The following is a 20,481-nucleotide window of genomic DNA, read 5'->3' on the forward strand; positions in this document are numbered from 1 at the left end:
TAGACGCCCTTTTGGAGAGGATATTTTGGAGAAGAATAGCTTTTATTTTGTTTTATTGGTTTTATATTAGTTTTACTATAAGATAACATTGAGTGATCTTTGGTTTTATTTCTTTTGTTGTTGTGTTGTGTGTTTTTTTAAGGAGAATACTAGTGTTAAAAGTGAATCCAGGACATTGGAGACGGAAGAGAGACAATTCACTTCAGGAGCTGAGCCTGTGAACAAATCTGTAGAACAGACAGATTCATCTGTAAAATCTTTCTCCAGGAAAAGACACGGTTCAGACACAGGCAACTCTCTCGGTAAGAAAGATTCTACATTTTCTCAGAGATTACGGCGACAGCTACTTTGAAACTAACTATTACAGAAAGGGGAGAGTAGAAGAATTTAGTTGTTGTCTGCCGTGTAAGTACCTCATTGTTCCTTCAGTTAAAATATTAAACTTGTACAACCTCTTAGTGTACTTACCAACACACTCCAATAGAGACACTTATGCTAGTTACTCTGATGTGGGAAAGGGTATAAATTTTATGTAAGTAAATAAAACTTGAAGTTCTGGGAGTTGTGACAGAAACCTGGATGTCACAATATTGAGATTAAGTTCATAGATGTGTTTGCTGGAGGGCGACAGTGCTGTGAAGGAAACACTGAGTAATGAGGTAACTATGGAAGTTCCAGAGGCAAAACCCACCAAACTGATGAAGCTAGTGTAGAAGTCTGAACTCTTTGTCTCATATCACTGAATACATTGTACCAGTCTGATAGGTGTCCTGAAACACATGAGAAAAACAAGCAGCAGAGTATCTGAGGCTAAAAACTTCACAAATCTAGTAACTGAAGGAAAGACCTAAATATCCACAGATAGAGAGACATAAAAGGACACAAAAAGTACTTGGGATCCATTCTAGAGGAGAATTTGGTTCAGCCTGCAAGTCTCTAAGAAGCTGTTTCCCTCACAGCTGTTCATCAAAGAGCTGATGGTAGAGTTTGAAGAGCTGTTGCTCACTTCAAAGGGTAGTTTCTGGATTCTGTGGTATTTCTGTGCAACATATGAGATCAAAAATCATTTTAAACACCAGCATAATATATTGTATTAATAGATGACCAAGTTAGTAATATCATAAAATTCGTAATCTATGATCAAAAGTAAATTATTAGGTATCTGCTACCTGAGCATGTAATGGAGCTGGTATGAAGTGTATATTCTCATGTGTAGGTCGTATACAAAAGATGTATATAAAAGTCCTTAGAGGAAACATTTTAGGTCTTTTGTTTGATTGTCTGTTTATCCTATAATATTTGGTTTGATTTCTCAGGGACCTGTGAATTTTAAATTTGGAGTCCTTTATGCTAAGGATGGGCACCTTACAGATGGCGAAATATTCAGCGATGGTGAGTTTTTCACCTTTTTCTTGGCTGAAGGTTGCATAAAATATTGAGCTTCACTGTGAGTACAAACATTCACAGTCCTGACCCTCTTAGAATTCATCTTAGGAACCTTGAAGATTTGTATATAAATCAAATTGTTATACTGAATAAACTGTTTCGTTTCTTCTAGTGAGCGTTCCTACAATTAAGTGGTGTGGAGCTGAAGGGGACTACGATTTAATGGTGATGGAGCCGTTTGAACTGAGTCTTGAAGATCTCTTCATTTTTTGTTCAAGGAAATTTAGTCTCGAGACAGTCCTATTACTCGCTGACCAAATGGTAGGAAACTGCTTTGTTGATCTTGACAGTGCAGTATGTTGGAATATTAAAATTCCTTGAGAGATCAGAATCAAATATCTTGTTTCCGTAATTTAGAGGTGAATAAGCCTGTATCATTAAAGAAAAGACTCAAAATTGGTTTTGTTTCTCTTAAATACAAAGTACCCCATCTAAAGTGATTACAAAGTCTTAATTGATTTTTAAAAACCAGACTCGCGCTGTTTGCAAACCATCTGTTGCACTGCTCAAAGACAAAAGAAATTTGCCCGAGAAAGTTTTTGGAAACAAATGTAAAATAGACACAGGGAAAGAGCTGGAGAGGTTTATGTATTGTCTATAGAATTATGTTCTCTTCAATGCCCTTATATTTTACAATAAAAAGTTTCATTACCTCTTTTATCGTTAAGACAACTAGTGTTTTTATAAGGAAAAAAGTGTATGCCTAGTCTCTCTTGAGTGACTTTTTTTTCTTTATCTAGACTAGTTGAATTGAATACATTCACTCTAAGAACTTCATCCACCGAGATGTGAAGCCAGACAACTTCTTAATGGGCCTTGGGAAGAATTCCATTATTGATTCCGTTCATATAATAAACTTTGCAGTCTATGTTAGATAGACTGGCTGCAGTACCCGGTTTTTTTTTTTTCGCTAGACGGCAGCAGGGCTCCAGCCAAACGAAGGGCAGCGCATGCGCAGAATCGGCCTGATGCTGAAGGGGCGGGGTTTCCGGCGGCGCGTGTGTATTACAACATCGGCTTTTGCGCATGCGTAGTAGTGCTACTGCCAAACTAAGGGCAGCGCATGCGCAGAATCGGCTTGACGCCTAGGGGCGGGGTGTGTGGCTACGTATGTGTATTACGGAATGCGGCTGCGTTTGTCCCGGGACTGCAGCGGTGCTGTAATTCCGTACTCCCGTGCCCAGTGTGCGCTGGCAACGTCCTCGAGGGACGGCAGTGGCGCCTCCTTACCAAGGGGCAGCAGCGGGTACCGCAGCACCACCCCGGAGGCAGCGCGGGATCGCGATGCCGTTATATATGGCCGGCAACGGCGAATGGGGAGGCGCCACCGCGAATGCATAGCGCCAAGGCTGCAGTACCTATATTTGGCCGCCAGGTGGCAGCAGCAGCAAGCTACCAACCGGGCGGCTGCAGTACCCAATTTTTTTCGCTAGACGGCAGGGTCATTCCAGCTACACTAAGGGCAGCGCATGCGTAGAATCGGCCTGATGCTAAAGGGGCGGGGTTTCCGGCGGCGCGTGTGTATTACAACATCGGCTTTTACACATGCGCAGAAGTAATTCTGGCAAAACCAAGGGCAGCGCATGCGCAGAATGGGCTTGACGCCTAGGGGCGGGGTTTGTGGCTACGTATGCGCATTACGCAATCGGCTTTTACGCATGCGTAGTAGCGTTACTGGCAAACTAAGGGCAGTGCATGCGTAGAATCTGTTGGATGCCTAGGGGCGGGGTTTGTGCCTACGTATGCGTATTGCGAAACGGCTTTTACGCATGCGTAGTAGCATTTCTGGCAAGCTAAGAGCAACACATGCGCAGAATCGGCTTGACGCCTCGTGGCGGGGTCTGTGACTGTGGATGCGTATTACGGAATGCGGCTGCGTTTGTCCCGGGACTGCCGCGGTGCAGGGTTAAGTCTCAGGATTAAGTCTTAAGGATGAGTCTTAAGGTTGAGTCTTAGGGTTAAGTCTTAGGGTTCAGTCTTAAGGTTAAGTCTTAGAGTTAAGTCTTTGGGTTAAATCTTAGTATTAAGTCTTAGAGTTAAGTCTTAGGGTTAGGTCTTACGGTTAAGTCTTAAGGTTATGTCTTATATTTAATTCTTAAGGTCAAGGCTTAAGCTTAAGTCTTAGGGTTAAGTCTTAAGGTTAGGTCTTAGGGTTATGTCTTGAGGTTAGGTCTTAGGGCTAAGTCTTAAGGTTAAGTCTTAGGTCTAAGTCATAAGGTTGAGTCTTAGGGTTAAGTCTTAAGGTTAAATATTAAGGTTATGTCTTCAGGTTAAGTCTTAGGGTTATGTCTTAGCAATAAGTCTTAGTTTTAAGTCTTAAGGTTAGTGTTAAGGTTGAGTCTTAGGGTTAAGTCTTAGTGTTCAGTCTTAGTGTTTGGTCTTTAGGTCTTTGGTTTAGGTATTATGGTTAAGGCTTAAGGTTGAGTCTTAGAGTTAAGTCTTTGGGTTAAATCTTAGTATTAAGTCTTAGAGTTAAGTCTTAGAATAAATTCTTAAGGCAAGTCTTAAGATTAAGTCTTAGGGTTAAGTGTTAAGGTTAAGTTTTATGGTTAGGTCTTAGAGTTTAGTCTTATTGGTTAAGTGTTAGGCTTAGGTCTTAGGGTTAGGTTTTGGGTTAAGTCTTAGGATTAAGGTTTAGGGTTAAGTCCTAGGGATGAGTCTTAGGGTTAAGTCTTACGGTTATGTCTTAGGGTTAGGTCTTAGAATAAAGTCTTAGGGTTAAGTGTTAAGGATAAGTGTTAGGGTTAAGTCTTATGGTTAGGTCTTAGTCTTATGGTTAAGTCTTAGGGTTAAGTCTTAGGGTTAGGTTTTGGGTTAAGTCTTAGGATTAAGGTTTAGGGTTAAGTCAGTGTTAAGACTTAAGGTTAGAGTCTTAAGGTTGAGTCTAAGGGTTAAGTCTTAGGGTTAGGTTTTAGGATTAAGTCTTAGGGCTAAATCTAAAGATTAATTCTTAGGGTTAAGTCTTAGGGTTATGTCATAAGGTTAAGTCTTATGGTTAGGACTTAGGGTTAGGTCTTAGGTTTAAGTCCTTAGGGTTAAGTCTTAGCGTTAAGTCTTAAGGTTAAGTCTTATGGTTAAGTCTTAGGCTTAGGTCCTAGGGATAGGTTTTGGGTTTAGTTTTAGGATTAAGGTTTAGGGTATAAGTCTTAGGGATAAGTCTTAGGGTTAAGTCTTAGAGTTAAGTCTTAAGGTTGAGTCTTAGGGTTAGGTCTTAAGATTAAGTCTTAGGGTTAAGTCTTAAGGTTAAGTTTTAAGGTTAAGTCTTAAGGTTAAGTATTATTACCAGGAGCAGAGGTATGTTTCTCAAGATCTTGCAACTTGGTCTTCTGCAAGATTGATCGATTGATAGATAGTCAGACAGACATAAAAATTATGCAATAGCTGCCGTAAATGGTTCAGAGATTTGTTTCCATCAGGGTATGTCGCAGAACTTCCTACAGTAGTTATCTGCTTCCTCATGCTACCAAGAACTCCATCGTGTTTGCCATCACTGCTACCAGTTGCTCTTTTCCTTGCTTCTTTGGGTAACTTTGGAGTCTTTGTTGTGGAAACATGCCAGTGTGATGAAATCTAGCACATACGAATACTCCCTGTGCTGGCTCCTCAGCAGGGGTTTCCTTCCTCCTCTCCCTGCCCAGCTCTATCTCTGTTCTCTGCATCCCTCTGTCCCTCTCCCATCCCTCTCCTGCCACCACACCGCCCTGTCTCACCCTCCTCTGCTGCTCAAAATATTAAGGGAACTAGATCTGTATTGAAAAAAGTGCGGTTTCTCTTACCTCTCCTGAGGGTTTACCACCCAGAGCAGGCCCAGGTTCTGATCTTGCAAACTGCTCCCCAGTGCTTGGATGCTCGCTCTGGGAAACAATGCCAGCTGCTCAAATTCTTTTGCAGGCACAATCTTTGTTTACCTTCTACTTGGAATGAAATGAAAAGCTGTCATCAGTCCTACTTACAGCACAGAAAGACACCTGAGTTTCATGCCCACGTCTGCACAGAAACATGCAGAGGGAAAAAAGCACAGAACTGCTTCGTGCAATGAGGTACGTAAGCTCTCCCTATCAGCATGGCTGCTTTGAGCAATTGAATTGTTCTACAGTTATCTGACAAGCCGACACGTTGCCCATCAAATGAGAACCAGAATGTATGCCATTTGCAAGATGGGGCAGCAATAAGCTTTCGACCACTTTCCAGCAAGATCAATTCAAGCAAGGTGGTGTATTTATGGATTTTCTCCTCTGCAAAGCCATGAAGAAAACATGAACTGCACTCCCCAAAGGCAAAGGAGCAAACTGAGGGAGAGCAGCTCATCAGCGCCTTTCAGAGCTTCAACAGTCTGGAGAAATGGGAAAAAAAACCATACAAAGATAAATAGCAGCCAAGATACACTTTTATAAAATGTATATTGGGACCTGTTCCAGATCTCAGAATAACTTTCAATATTGCTTTGCATGACTATTAGACCAAGGCCTAAAGTGGAGTGATAGCTTCTGCTTGCCAGGGCATGAGATCACTTAAATGAGCGACACAGTAACAAGTAAACACCAAACGTAATAGCAGAGCTTACCGTTTCCCTCCACCGGCCACCAGCTGTGCAGTAAACCAGCTTAACACAGCCTCCATAAGGATGGCTCTAAAGTCACTGAAAAGGAAAAAAAGAAGGTAAGTTCTTAGCCTGGAATGTAAAGGCACCATCTTGGCTCCCAGGCAGGTGGCACAGATGGCCCAGCAGGGTCATGTCCCCGCATTCCAGGAAAGATTAAAAAAAACGCAGGACGACTTTGTGGGGTCGGTTTGATGCATCCTTTCCATTTGGTGAAAGCCTGAGGAAGGATGTATTCCACGGTAGGACCGGTGGCACTTTAGACCTGAGGTTAAAAAAGGTGCTGCACTTCAGTGACACTCCCCAAGCTGCTTTCACCACCAAACAAAAAAAGATTTGCTTTCTCTAGTATGGTGGGAATGATACCATAAAGTCGGTCATGGAGAAAAACTCTCTAAGACTTGCTTGGAAGTTTCAGAAGGCCGGCATTCTTTATGACAGTGCTGGGAGCACGGGGGAATGTTTCCTCTGAGCGTGCTCACCCAGGTACTCGAGGGTACGCACTATGGACAGCAGAGCACTTGCACTCTCATAAGTGCATTACACATGCATTTTCAGTCAGGCACGGGATGGGTTACAAGCTTCTTGCTTCTAATGCAAACTAGCACACACCCTCAGACAGCACTGCTGAGGATTTTTACTAGCTCCCCATACTCCCCAAGCAGGGGCTTGCCCTCTCTCGGGGGGCTACCCGAGTCAGAGGTCATGATCTCCCCCCACAACAATTACCTTTGTCTGACTTCCAACCAACTTTCTGCAGATCGCAGCACTCTGTCGGCTTGTCTCCTCCTGCGGCCACAACGTCCTCACCTGGAGGCTCTTTCTGCATCACTGAAGAGAACAGAGATCTTTTCCCCATCCATTCTTTGTTCCCCATCCTTCCCAAGACTGACTCCCTGGATGAGAGGTCCCTTAATATGTCACTTCTAACAGCTTTAGAGAGTCAGCTTGGCCTAACCTTTGTGCACAGGTGTGTTTAACATAGAGCTAAACACCAAATCAGAGCGTGGTAACTGGGGAGCTCAGACATCTTGTCCCTTTGCCAAGCCAGCAGCCTTCCCTTAACAGAATCCCTGGACATAAACGTATATACAGTGGAATCTATACGGTGGCATCAAACCTCCACACGCACACCACATTCATCCCTAAAATCCTTCCCCCCGAACAACCCTGAGAGGCTTCCCTTGACCCCCTCGTCCACCCCAGGCTGTTCATGAAATCATCCCCCACCTCCACCTCTCCGCGCTGTCCCTAAAACTTTTCCCCCAGACCCTGGTCCAGCCCTAAAGTCCCTCCCACACCCTTGGTCCATGCCTAAAACCTTTCCCCCAGACTCCCCACTCTGTCTTCTAAATAACACACACAGCCTCAATCCCACCCTGGTGTATCGATACACACACCCCCATATCCCCTCACCCCCACCCTAAACCCCCACACCCCACCTCCCCCCACTACACCCACCCCCACACACCCTGGTCCATCCCTAAAAACCTTCATCGATTCCCATCTGTCCCTAAACCCCTTCCCCCCACCCCCTCCCCTGCCCCCGTCCCTCTGTCCCTGGCATGGCCCAACTGCCCAGCACCATCAGACCACTCTGGCCCAAACACCGTAAGGCAATGGTTCCCACCTGCCAATAGCAAGTCGAGGAACATTTTTTTTCCTAAATAGACGGAGTTTTACTTCATATGCTGCCGACTACACGGAATTATGTTTTGCTGACTGACTGGATACACAGCAAAGATGAACTCCAGATCAAATATAAACAAATCTATCAAATAATGGAATATATCAAATGCATTTTCTTATATTACAATAAAATAAAGGAAAATAGCATGCAATACAATAAAAGGAAACAGTAGCAGTTATTGTGAGCGATATGATAAAAGCACAATAGAAGCAAAGTATCTAATTGTTATTCCAAAGTGTTAACGTGACTAAGGAAAGGAGACATCACCAGTTCCCACCCCAACGACGCCCAGGCCCACCCTTCGGCTGGGAGCCCCCTTGCAGCTGGCACCAGGAGTCTCTTGGGAACTGGGAAATTCACCTGGAGAAGGTACCAGAGAGGAATTCTCTTGCTTCCCACCGTGCACGGTAGCCACGTTAGGCATAGCACAAGAGTTCTGCTCCCTGCTTTCTGTGGTGAGAGAATTGACACAGCACTTTTGAACTCATACAGAACCAAAAAAACATGGCTTGGGAAAGTGCAGCGCTGCTCCCCTGGAGAAGGTTCCAGGAAAGAATTTTATTGCTGCTTCTCACCATGTCCTTGCAGCCACGTCAGGCACAGCAGAAAAGTTCTGCACCCTGCACTCTGTGGTGAGAAATTGGACGCCTTTACATTGGCAATCATGCAGAGCCCCGAAGAGTCACCTTGGCAAAGTGCAGCACTGCTCCCCTGGAGAGGGTGACAGGAAGGAATTATCTTGCTACTTGTCACCATGCCCTGGCAGCCATGTAAGGAACAGCACAAAAGTTCTGCTCCCTGCTTTCTGTGGTGATAAAATTGATTCTTCAGAGTTACAATGGTTAAAAGCCCAAAAAAGTCACCTTGGGATACTACAGCACTGCTCCCATAAAGGAGGTACCAGGAAAAAACTCAGGAAAAAATTCTCTTGCTGTTCTCACCCTGCCCTTGCAACCATGTGAGGAACAGCACAAAAGTTCTTCTCCCCGCTTTCTGTGGTGATAAAATTGACCCAAACCTTTTGCACTCATGCAGAGCCAAAAAAACCCACCACGTCTTGGGAAAGTGCAGTGCTGCTTCCCTGGAGAAGGTTCCAGGAAGGAATTCTCTTGCTACTTCTCACCCTGCCCTTGCAACCATATGAGGCACAGCACAAAACTTCTGCTTCCTGCTTTCTGTAGTAACAAAATGGACCTCTCACATTTGCAATCATGTACAACCCAAAAAAATCACTTTGGGAAAGTGCAGCACTGCTCCCCTTGAGAAGGTGCAAGGAAGAAATTCTCTTGCTGTTCTCACCCTGCCCTTGCAACCATGTGAGTGACAGCACAAAAGTTCTGCTCCCTTCTTCCTGTGGTGAGAAAATTGACCAAAACCTTCTGCACTTATGCAGAACCAGAGCTCACTTTGTGAAAGTGCAGCACTGTTCCCCTGGAGAAGGTGACAGGAAGGAATTCGCTTGCAGTTTCTCACTCTGTCCTTGCAGCCATGTGAGGAACAGCACTAAAGTTCTGCTCCCTAATTTCTGTGGTCTGAAAATTAACCTCTGACATGTGCAATTGTATAGAGCCAAAATAACCCCTCACCTTGATAAGTGCAACACTGCTCCCCTGGAGAAGGTGCCAGGGAGGAATTCTCTTGCTGTTTCTCACCATGCCCTGGCAGCCATGTGAGGCACACCAGATGTTAAACCCTATATCTAAGAGCATTGTCCAAATACTTCTGGAAAACCAAAAGGTTTGGGGCAATGCCCACTTGACCAGCCTCTTGATAAAGAAATTTTCCCTAACATGCAATCTGCACTTCTCCTGATGCAGCTTTAAGTCATTCCCTCATGTCCTGTCATGATATACCAAAAAGGAGAGATCAGCACCTCCCTCTCCGCTATCCTTCATTAGGAAGTTGTAGTCAGCAATGTGGCCCCCCTTGGTCTCCTCTTCTCTAAGCTGAACAAACCTAGTATCCTCAGCTGCTCCTCAGATGCCATGCCCTCTAGTCCTTTCACCATCTTTGCTGACCTCCTTTGGATTCAATACTTTGATGTCAAGTGAAAGGAAAGCAGGTGGTGAGCTTCCGGGATGCTCTGCCTCAAGGGTGGGGGAAGTAGACAATATCAGTAGGGTCAGAAATGGGATACACAAATTCATGGACAGTAAGTCCAAAATAAATTCTAAAGGTATAAGGCAATGACATGCCCCCTGTGTGGTTGCTGGGGGAGTGTAAGGTGTGGGTTGCCCAACATAAACATGACCATGATGTCCCTAAAGAGCATCTCGTGCAGCTTTTGGAGGTGGCACCCTAATTCTACTTGGACAGATCTAGCAGATGGTTCACTGGCCTGATGCAGGAGGGCATTTTTGTGTTACTGTTTTATGAATGTGCCAGCAGCAGGGTATGTGTAATGCACAGCACCACAAATTCATTGAAGCCTTTTTAGATCATGCTTATTTCATTACAACACATAAATGAGCAGTACATTATTATATCGTCTAATGTAAAAGGACATATTTGACAGTAAAGCTTTTTAGCAGAAAATGGCATTATTGAAGAGCAGTAAAATATCCAGGAAAATACATCAGAGATGCTAACAACTTGTTTTAATTTAAGTATTTACTCTTGCAAACCCTAGGGTGAAAAACATTTTGAAAAGGAAATATTTCTAAATGTGGCTTACCCACATGGATTTCTACTACATGGTTAATTAAAGAGTAACTTTAATATGCAACAGCTACTGATGATGCCAACAGAAGGCAAAGCAAGCACGAAAGTCCAAAGACAAATTATAAATTATGTGACGATCATTAGTGGCAATGCCACACGAGGAACCCTGAAGCCTATAACACCAATTGATTAACTATATTGCACAGTGCAACACAGACCATAACTAATAGTCATTCCAATCCCTTACTTAAAGCTACCAGAAATTTAATCACTACATATTTTATGTAACCCATTTTATTTTTGAGCATGAGGATCATGCCTTTATAAAAGGTATAAAGCCAATTAACTTCCTGGTTCACTGCTTAATTTCGCAGGCTAATCTGACACTTCTCTGATAGTCAGAAAAATTCTCTTAACTAGCATCCTCTTGATCTTGTACCCATATCAAAGGAATAATTAAACATATGCAATCTGTAGTACACAGATATATTTATTAATTTATAAAATGTACAATAGTTCATTTAGAAAGGACACTTTTCATCCCACAATCTTGAATGGTACAATATGAAAATTAGTTCAAGACAGTTTTAAATATCTGTGCAAACTAAACTGAAATTGTGTCTGATAATATAAGAAACACATACAGAATAAGTATTAACTAAATACAAAATTACATTGTTTAGCTAGCATGCTTCATAAACAGCACCTGAATTCATGATGAATTCTCCACTGTTATATATTTCACCATATGCAGATATGTTAGTGTGCACGACTTAATATAATATAATTTTGATACTACATTCTACTCTTTGTCAGACCTTCATGGTAACCCCAGCTTATTTGTATGGTTGGTGTCACTGGCTTCCAAGATAATGTTCTGTTTTGTAGAAACATGGAATGATTTGGTTGTAGGGGATCTTTGAAGATCATCTAGTCCAAACCCCCTGCTGTGGGCTGGAACACCTTCCACTAAAGCAGGTTGCTCAAGTCCAGCCTGGCCTTGAAAACTTTCAGGGTTGGGGTATCCACAACTTCTCTGGGCAGCCTGTGCCACTGCTTCATCACTCTGTCATTGCCACTATAGGCAGCCCTCTGATCGTTTTTGTGGCCCCTCCTCTGGACCTATTCTAACAGCACCATATCTTCCTTGTGTCTGGGATCCCAGAGCTGGACACAGTACTCCAAATGGGATCTCATAAGAGCAGAGTAGAGGGGGATGATCACCTCCCTCAACTTGCTAGTGATGCTTCTTTTGATGCAGCCCAAGAGATGATTGGCTTTCTGGGCTGCAAGCGTACATTGCCAGCTCATGTCCAAGCTTTCATCTGTTGGAATACCCAAATGCTTCTCAGCAGGGCTACTTTCAACCCATTCATCCCCCAGTCTGTATTGATATTAGGAATTGCACTGACCCAGGCACAGGACCTTACTTACACTTCGCCTTGTTGAACTTTGTGATGTTCTCGTTGGCCCACTTAAACCTGTCAAGATCCCTTTGGATGGCATCCTCTTCTCTCAAGCATACCAGCTGCACCTCTCAGCTTGGTGTCATTGGCAAACTTGCTAAGGGTGCACTCTATCCCACTGTCTATGTCATTAATAAAGATATTGAATACCACTGGACCCCATATGGACACTTGAAGGACACCATTTGTTACTGATGTCCATTTAGACATTGAGCCACTGACTGCAACAATTTGGATGCAGCCATCCAGCCAATTCCTTATCCATCAAATGGTTCATCCATTACACCCATATTTTTCTAATGTAGAGACAAGGATGTTGTGTGGGGCTGTGTCAAAGGCATTACAGAATCTGAGAGACATGATACCAGTTGCTCTTCTCTTATACATCAATGGAGTCACTCCATTGTAGAAGGCCATGAAAGTGAAGTTTCTCTTTCTGAAGAGATAAGAAACTGTCTTGTAGGCATCCTGGAAAGTGAGTGGCCAGGGGCCACCTTTGGGCAGCAGAGCTGGGCTGGAAGGTGGACTCAAGGCTGGGCTGAGCTGCCCCATGCTGATGCTCACAGGATTTGTGCTGATGCAAGTGTATGTAAGGAATCGACTGGTGGCACTTGCAGACTGCTTAGAGAACCACTTACAGCAGTAGGACTTTATCCAATGCATGGTTATTTTTTTCTTTTTCTATAAATATATGTAAGCACAAACATGTGCTTAATTCACCTCAAGAGGTACAATGAAAATTCCCCAAGAAGTACATCAGCATTCTGCATGTCAGTTATCAGAGCCCTTGTCTCATTTATCAGGGGGTACAGTTTCTTTCATCTTCCTTTTCTAACTAATGTATCCATAGAAGTCTTTGTTAGTATCATATCCCTTGCCAAAATTGAGCTCCAGCTGCGCCTTTTCTGTGATTTCCTGATCCCATCCCTACACTCCCAGGCAGTATCCCTATATTATTCCCAGGGTGCATGCCCCTGCCTCCACTGCCTATGCATTTTGCTCTTCTGTTTCATTTTTACCTTACTCAGCCATGCTAGTCTCCTGTTTCCTTGACTAATTTATTTCACATTGGAATTCAAAGTTCTTGTACTCTAAGAAATATGTCTTTAAATAGCTGTCAGTTGTCTTCTGCTCCTTCATCCCCGAGGGTGCTTTTCCGGGGGATCCTATAAACCAGTCCCTTAATTGAAGGTTTGTTTTCCTAAGTTTTTATATCTTTACTTTACTTTTCACCTGTCCTTCTCCAAGAAGTTCCTCTGTGTTGGTGAACAACAGGTTCAGAAATGCATTTCCTCTGGTTGGACTTTTTATCATCTGGATTAGGAAGTTATTCCCAATGCACTCCAAGAGTCTTCCAGGCTGCTTGCAGCTTGCTATGGTACTTTTCTAACAGATATCAGGGTGGTTGATGTCCCCCAGCAGGATCAGAGCCTGTGAGTGTGACATTTCCTGTAGTTGAAGTATGAACACTTCATTGACATCCTCCCCTTTGTCAGGTGGCTTGTAGTAAACACCAGCCATGAGGTTTTCTTTGTTGGCTTTGTCTCTAATTTTTATCCATAAGTTCTCAACCTGTTTATCACTGTTTTGCAAAAACAGATCTATTTTTTTTGTGCAGAGGGAACCCTCCCCACCTTTCCTTCTTTATCTGTGCCTCCCAAACAGGTTATAGCCACCTATTGCAGCACTCCACTCGTGATTCATCCCACCAGGTTTCAGTGTTAGCAATCAGATCGCAACTTCCCAACTGCACACTGGCTTCCAGCTTCTCCTGTTTGTTACCCACACTATGTGCATTGGTATAGAGGCACTTCAGCTGGACTGTTGAGTCTCTCACCTTTTTAGCAGAACACTGGAGTGTTGAGGGGCATTCCTCACTAGTCTGGTAGGTGCAGTCATCCACCCTGTTGCTGTTGTGTACACAAGTGTCATGGCTTTGGACACCCCTAAATTCCTTAGTTTAGAGTGTGAGCCAGCCAATCTGTCAGTGCAGATTCTCCTTCCTCTTCTAGACAGGTGGACCCCATCTCTCCCCAGTAGTCTGTATTCATTGCAGAATGTCCCATGGTTGTAGAAGCCAAAGCCCTGGTGTTTACACCAGCCACAAAACCAGGTGTTTATCTGCACGATGCATTGACTTCTGCCTGCATCTCTATCTCTGACTGGCAAAACAGAGAAGATCGCTTGGGCTCCTGTCCCCTGTGCACCCCAAGGCTCTGAAATCCTGCCTGATCTTGCCCAGGTTATATTTTACTGTGTCATTTTCCACATGGAAAAGAAGTAGGAGATAGTCTGTGCTTTTTGCCAGTTGTGACTGTCTTTCTCCCAGACCTTGGCAAGCAGCAAACTTCCCTGGACTGTATATCAGTCTGGTAAAATGCATGCCTTGGTGCCTCTTGGCAGAGCCACCCACTGCCACCACTTGCTGCTTCCTTTTGTGGCTTTTAGTGTGTGGAACTGGTGCAGTTTCTCCTTGTGAGTCTTCATCCGCTACCAAGCCTGTGTATCTGTTGCTGCTTGGTATGTATGAGGAAATGTGAGGAAGTGATGTCCTGTTGCCACAAGTGACCAGAGACCGTGGTGCCTCCTTCTCCAAGGTGGTGTCTGTTTGTACCCTTGTACCAATAGTCCTTGGTATTTCTTCTTCCAATCCCTCTGTGGTGGGTTGACCTTGACTGAACACCAGGTGCTCACCAAGTTGCTCTATCACTCCCCTCTCCTTCTACAGGACAAGGGGAAGAAAATATGACAAAAGGCTCATGGGTTGAGATAAAGACAGGGAGATCGCTCAATAATTACTGTCATGGGCAAAAAAGACTCCACTTAGGGAAGTTAATCTATTGCAAATCAAATTAGAATAGGATAATAATAAGAATAAATCTAAGGACACCTTCCCCCCACCCCTCCCTTCTTCCCAGTCTCAACTTTACTCCCAAATTTTCCACCTTCTCCTCCCTGAATGGCACAGGGGACAAGGAATGGGGGCTGCACACAGTTCATCACACATTGTCTCTGCTGCTCCTTCTTCCTCAGGGGGAGGACTCCTCACGCTCTTTTTTTCCCTGCTCCAGCATGGGATCCTTCCCACAGGAAACAGTCCTCCATGAAATTCTCCAATGTGAGTTCTTCCCATGGGCTGCAATTCTTCACAAACTGCTCCAGGATGGGTCCGTTCCATGGGGTGCCATCCTTCAGGAATGGGCTGTTACAGTGTGGGTCACTCATGGAGCCACAAGTCTTGCCAGCAAACCTGCCCCAGCCTGGGCTCCTCTCCACAAGTCCGTGGGTCCTGCCAGGAGCTGCCCCAGTGTGGGCTGCCCATGGGTCACAGCCTCCTTCTGGCATCCCTCTGCTCCAGCGTGGGGTCCTGCAGGGCTGCAGACAGGATATCTCCTCCCCCATGGGCTCGGGGCACAGCCTGCTTCACCATGGGCTTCCCCATGGGTTGCCAGGTTGCTCTGTTCCAGCACCTGGACATCCCTCCTCCTGCACTGGCCTGGGTGTCTGCAGAGTTGTTCCTGTCACATGTTCTCACTTCTTCTGGCTGCTGTTGTGCAGCAGTTTTCCCCCTTCTTAAATACATTTTCACAGAGGCACTACTACAGTCACTGGTGGGCTCAGCTTTGGGTTGTGGCAGGTCCATCTTGGAAGTGGCTTTGCCTGATATGGGGGAAGATTCTGGTATCTTCTCACAGGATTCACCCCTGTAGCCCCCCCACTACCAAAACCTGGCCGGGTAAACCAAATTCAGCCTCAAATACATGTTTTATCCATGTTTTGTTCCCCCTTCCTAATATAGTGTAACCTGCTGGCTTCCTCCTGCAGTTCCTGGGTTACCACACCAGAGCATACTCTGCACAGGTGGAGCCTGCACGCTCCTCCAACCTGGGGTGTGGGGAACAGGATTCACAGCCCTCCACATGGACAGCAGCTTCCCCGATGAGAAACTCTGTCTGAGTGGTTGCCTGCACTTGTCCCAGGTTTGCCTAGTTAGGTAGATACTTCCCAGCTGGTATCTACCACCATGCTACCAATGACCTCAAAACACTGCCTAATAAGCCCTTCTAATTCCCTGTAGACCTCAAGTGCCTGGGCAGGTTTGCACAGCCAACAGCTAGCTGGGGTAACCACTGGGGCTGCAGACTAAGCCTGCAGTAAGCAGAGCAGTCAACAGTGTAACAACTGGTAGAGTGCTGTGCTTTTCCCGTGTGAACTGCCTTGCAAACCGGAAAAGAGGAAGGCACCAAAGAAGAGATTTTTTTTTTGTACCTTTTTTCTCTTGGATGTTGTCATGCATGCTTCCATAAACTGTACAGGTGAGCAGTCATGGAAACATGCCAAACCCAGTCTCACAATCTGAATCAAATTACCACTGTCCTCTGAGCTGGTGGTAAGGCATTGCAATTGGCACATGATGGTGAGTGAAGCCCCTTTCGCTGCTCAAGACTAGTATTTCTGTCCTACTGAAAGGTGCTGTGTGTTGCTGGTGAAAGACAGTGCTGGCGTTGCTCAAAATGGTAAGCATGCAAGTAGGGAAAAGGGAAAGCAGAACAGAGGAAGGTGTGGATGTAAGACACCCTGGTTTTTGTTGCAGTGTATCCATTAGAGTTGATGCTTTTTTTTGGTGCAGGCATATGGCTGCAGCCTCTGACTGGGTATCTGCAGTTTTGCTCACCTCACAGAAGGTAGTGGGATGAATTGCTGCCAATCAATGTGACACCTGAGAGCACTTCCCACCTACTTTTAGCCAGATTAATTGTATGGACTGCTTCTGCTCAGTGTCTGCTTAAGAGAAGCTCTCAAGGGAAGGCAGACAGCTTTTTTTTCTGCACTCTTGTCAGTGATGAAACCAACCTTGGACTCAGCAATCTGGGCTAGGAGGAGTGCTTGTGGGGCCCTCACACTGGCAACTCCAGCAGGTTTTGATTTCTTGCTCCAACAGTCTGTGAATGAATGAGAAGCAGTCTCTGATTTCATCTGGAGATAGTTTGTCTTCAGAAGATTGGGTGCTTTTTTTTTACTTTAAAGTCTAAACTTTTTCCTTATGTGAATCATGAGGGAGGGAAATAGGGAAGCTGCTCTTTGCTGTGATGCCTGGTGCCACAGCACATGTGTTTCCGGACTGACACAAACTGAATCGCTAATGGCGCTGTTTTTCCATTCCTGTGCTTTACAAGAGATCAAATTGATCGTTTGATAGCTTTTCCAAAAATTTCACCAAATTACTTTTGAAAATGACTGGAAAACCTACAAAGCGTTTTTCATTATGCTCTAATACAAGTGTTGAACCTCCACAGCTTATCTATCATACGCTTCAGTGTTGCTGAAGAAGTAAATCAATCAGAAAACTGATTATTCTAATTATTGAGATTCTTAAGCCTTAATCTGGGAATCCTCCACCACAGCATAAAGCTTTAAAAAAACTTTGCAAAGGGCTCTGGATGCCAGAATGCAAGGATAATCCTGTGTGGAAAGGAGAAAATTTTAGTGGATATTCGAGTGCTGTAGCACCATGAGTGCATAAAGAGATTTGTTAAGGATCAAATACTTGGAACCTTTCCTGATAGAAACCCAAGAGCATCAGGTGAAGCTGGGAGGAGCTAGGCATTGGAACAAATGACTAATGGCAACAGCTGCTCACCCCAGTTCTGGTGTACTTGAGTTAAGTCTGCGTACAGGATATTCTGTAATCTAGCCTTTAATCTGGGCAGATCAGTACCTTCCTGTATGATCAGAAAGCTGTGTGCTGCAGCCCCTCATGGTCACCTGACCAGTTTTGCTGCACTCCTGCAGTATGGATGGCCTGTACACCTGTTGCAAGCCACACGTGGTCTCTGCAAGTGTTGGGCTGACATGCCTGTACAGATAATGATCATGATGTCTTGCCTAGTGCAAATGCCTCCTTTCAACTTCTGGCTTCCTGGGCTGGGAGAAATGGGTTGTTGGCAGGCAGTTTCTTGCTGTGCAATTTGTACACAACTTGGCTCTACATACCTGCAATGTTTTGTGTCATCTCCATTCTGGAAGTTGCAAGATCTCTTATGGGAAATTCCATCTAAGATGCAGCAGGCCAGAACTGGACCAACGGACAGTTTCTCTCCATCCTGACCCTTTAATTTTTCAGTTTTACTAGAGATAGGCTGCTGCAGATCTGATTTTGGAGCGTTAGGAGTGCCTACTGTTGTCTTAGCAAGTGAAGATCACTGCCTGCTTTCCCTTTATACCTGCATTCCCACTCCTTAGGTTGCAGAAGATTTCTGTTTCAATTAAATGGCTTTTCTTCAAAAAAATATATAATCTTAATATTCTTACTCTCTTTGATAAAGCAGCAGCTGTCTTTTTCTGAGTCCCAGGTATTTTGATTTGCCTCCAAACATATTTAGATTGTTCTATATAGCCATAGAATTATTTTTCACTGTGTACTTGACAGATGGAATGTGACTGTTTAAATTGTATCCTGTGTATTTACTTGTTCACCATCCTTCATTCAGTTTTAACAATCTGAAAGGCTGCTGGAAATGATTCTACTTCTCATTGGTCCTAATTGCTGAACACAGAAATTGTGATGGGAACTCCTGGAGACTGTCTTGTGTGCTACAACCTGATGGGAATGTGAGACAGTGATGAATGGAGGTGTGCCCTTTTACAGTACTTTCATTATTTTCCTTCTTTTTCTGTCTTTAGGGAGCAGCCACTGGGTGGACTGAATCCCACTGCACTGGTCAGTAGACTCTTACTTCTGATCAAGGGGTTTTCAGTTTGTCTTTACACACAGTGAAATTCCATGTTTGCATTCAGTGGTATCGTCACTGAAATCAGGAAGAATAAAACTCAAACGATGTAGCATGAGGAAGCAGGCATTCCTTGTAACAGCACTGGATGCACAGGGGAATTGCTCCACCTAACGTGCATGCCGTATGTTTCGTTCAAGCAAAAGTATATAGTCCACACATGTTTATGTATTACAGTTCTCGGAATGATCATACATATTCATTCAGCAGGTGGTACTATGTTAATAAAGCATCATGCCTGCTTCTTACAGGTACAGTGGAGTCTTCTAAGGTGTCTCAAACCATATAGTTACAACTGACCCATCACTGAACCTTCATTTAGTTCTCTCACATGGGGAGCCCAAGGAGAGTCCAAGTTTGTTTCATTACTTACCTGTACAATGGTCTCATCAGTGATTGTAGCTTTCAAACAGCTTTTACACAACCAGGGTGGGTTAGCAATCTCTCCGTAGCAATTACACTGACACAAACAGTATAGTGGCAAAGCTAAACCAGACTGTATCAGAAATACAGTTGTAAAGCTAAAGCAGACTGTGTTACATGGTAACAGTAACATTTTACACACACTATGTGTGCATAGCAAGACTGATAAAAAACTTTAATGTACGCTTCAATGAAGAGCGCACAAATATATCTAACCCTTAAACAAATGTGGCTTTGTATAATAGAATAAAATACGAGTAAAAATATTTAAAGGACATACAGTTCCTTCTTTTTATGTACTTCCTCACAGAAACAATTATTAAGGGCATATCATGTCTGAGTTTGGGAAAATGTTGACCTAGTGTGTATCAACCACTGCTGGGGGGGGGTGGGGGGGCGGGGAAGGGGAGGGACGCAGCTTTTTGTGATTACATGATTACTTACATTTCATTATTTGCCAGCACCACCCAAAGGAACTTCTGCCCTCTCCCTGTATACCCTTGAATGTCAGGGAAACCCAGACAGAGAGGCAGTGGCCATTCTGCCACAACACTTTCCAAACCTGGAACCTTCCCTCCAAGTGAATTTTTCTTCCCACTTTGACTCCAGTGACAGCACAGGTGTTGCCTCACCTTTGGCAGCGATTGTCTGGCTTTGTGAGAAGAGTGTGTGGCAGAGGCTGTAGATCCATGTTAAATGACCAGAATCCGGATTAAATCAGTGATGCAGCTGTCCTGGTGTTTTTAATGTTAAATTGAGCTGCAATCAAATATCAGAAGATGATGTTATTAAGGAAATACAAGGGCCAACTCCTATGGGGTTAGGAGGCTTATGACCTGATGCAGCAGTCCAAGCAGAAATCCTCAGGATCAGCCCTGGGAACAACTCAGAGGATGGTGGTGCAACAGTGTTAAGGCACTGTATATTTCTGGACACGAGATAATACAATATTCTTAATAGTCCACAGATGTTGCATGGATGGCCAGCATCATGCGTGCAGAAGAATGGCTGAAGAAGCATGGCTTTAGAATCTCTGAAGATCTGCACAATCCAGGCCTGGTATTAGAATAGGCCTGTAATCGGAATTGTACTGAAGTTGCTGTGCTGGAGTTAACAAGAAAGGTGGCCTTGAGCTATTCCTGAATCCTGAGACCAAGTAATTATGTTGTGCCAACAGGCCGTGGCTGTAACAAGCTACAGCTGCTGGGAAAGCAGGTGCAGGGCCAAGGAAGATAGGGACCGGTATGGGAAAATAGGGAGTAACAAACTACAAGGCTGAAGCACAGCAACACAATTAGCTACATGGATAGAATGCTTATTTCAGTCATGATAATTAGGCGTGTGAGAACCGCGCGCGTTTAGAGACTACTAACCAATTATATTTCTGCTTTACGAATGTGCATG

At 44.2% G+C, this 20,481-nt stretch overlaps 1 long non-coding RNA gene across 2 annotated transcripts; it reads left to right on the forward strand.

The window, feature by feature from the left end:
• Positions 1 to 31: 31 nt before the first annotated feature.
• Positions 32 to 2,223, forward strand: LOC119151835. 2 transcript variants are annotated; one of them, XR_005105568.1, is made up of 3 exons: positions 32 to 405; positions 1,317 to 1,707; positions 2,187 to 2,223. It is a non-coding gene; the product is annotated as an uncharacterized LOC119151835 (long non-coding RNA). The 2 variants fall into 2 exon arrangements; XR_005105569.1 differs by having other exon boundaries at positions 33 to 302.
• Positions 2,224 to 20,481: the final 18,258 nt, after the last annotated feature.

This window comes from Falco rusticolus, chromosome 7 (genome assembly GCF_015220075.1).
Source record: "Falco rusticolus isolate bFalRus1 chromosome 7, bFalRus1.pri, whole genome shotgun sequence".
Taxonomy (NCBI): Eukaryota; Metazoa; Chordata; class Aves; order Falconiformes; family Falconidae; genus Falco; species Falco rusticolus.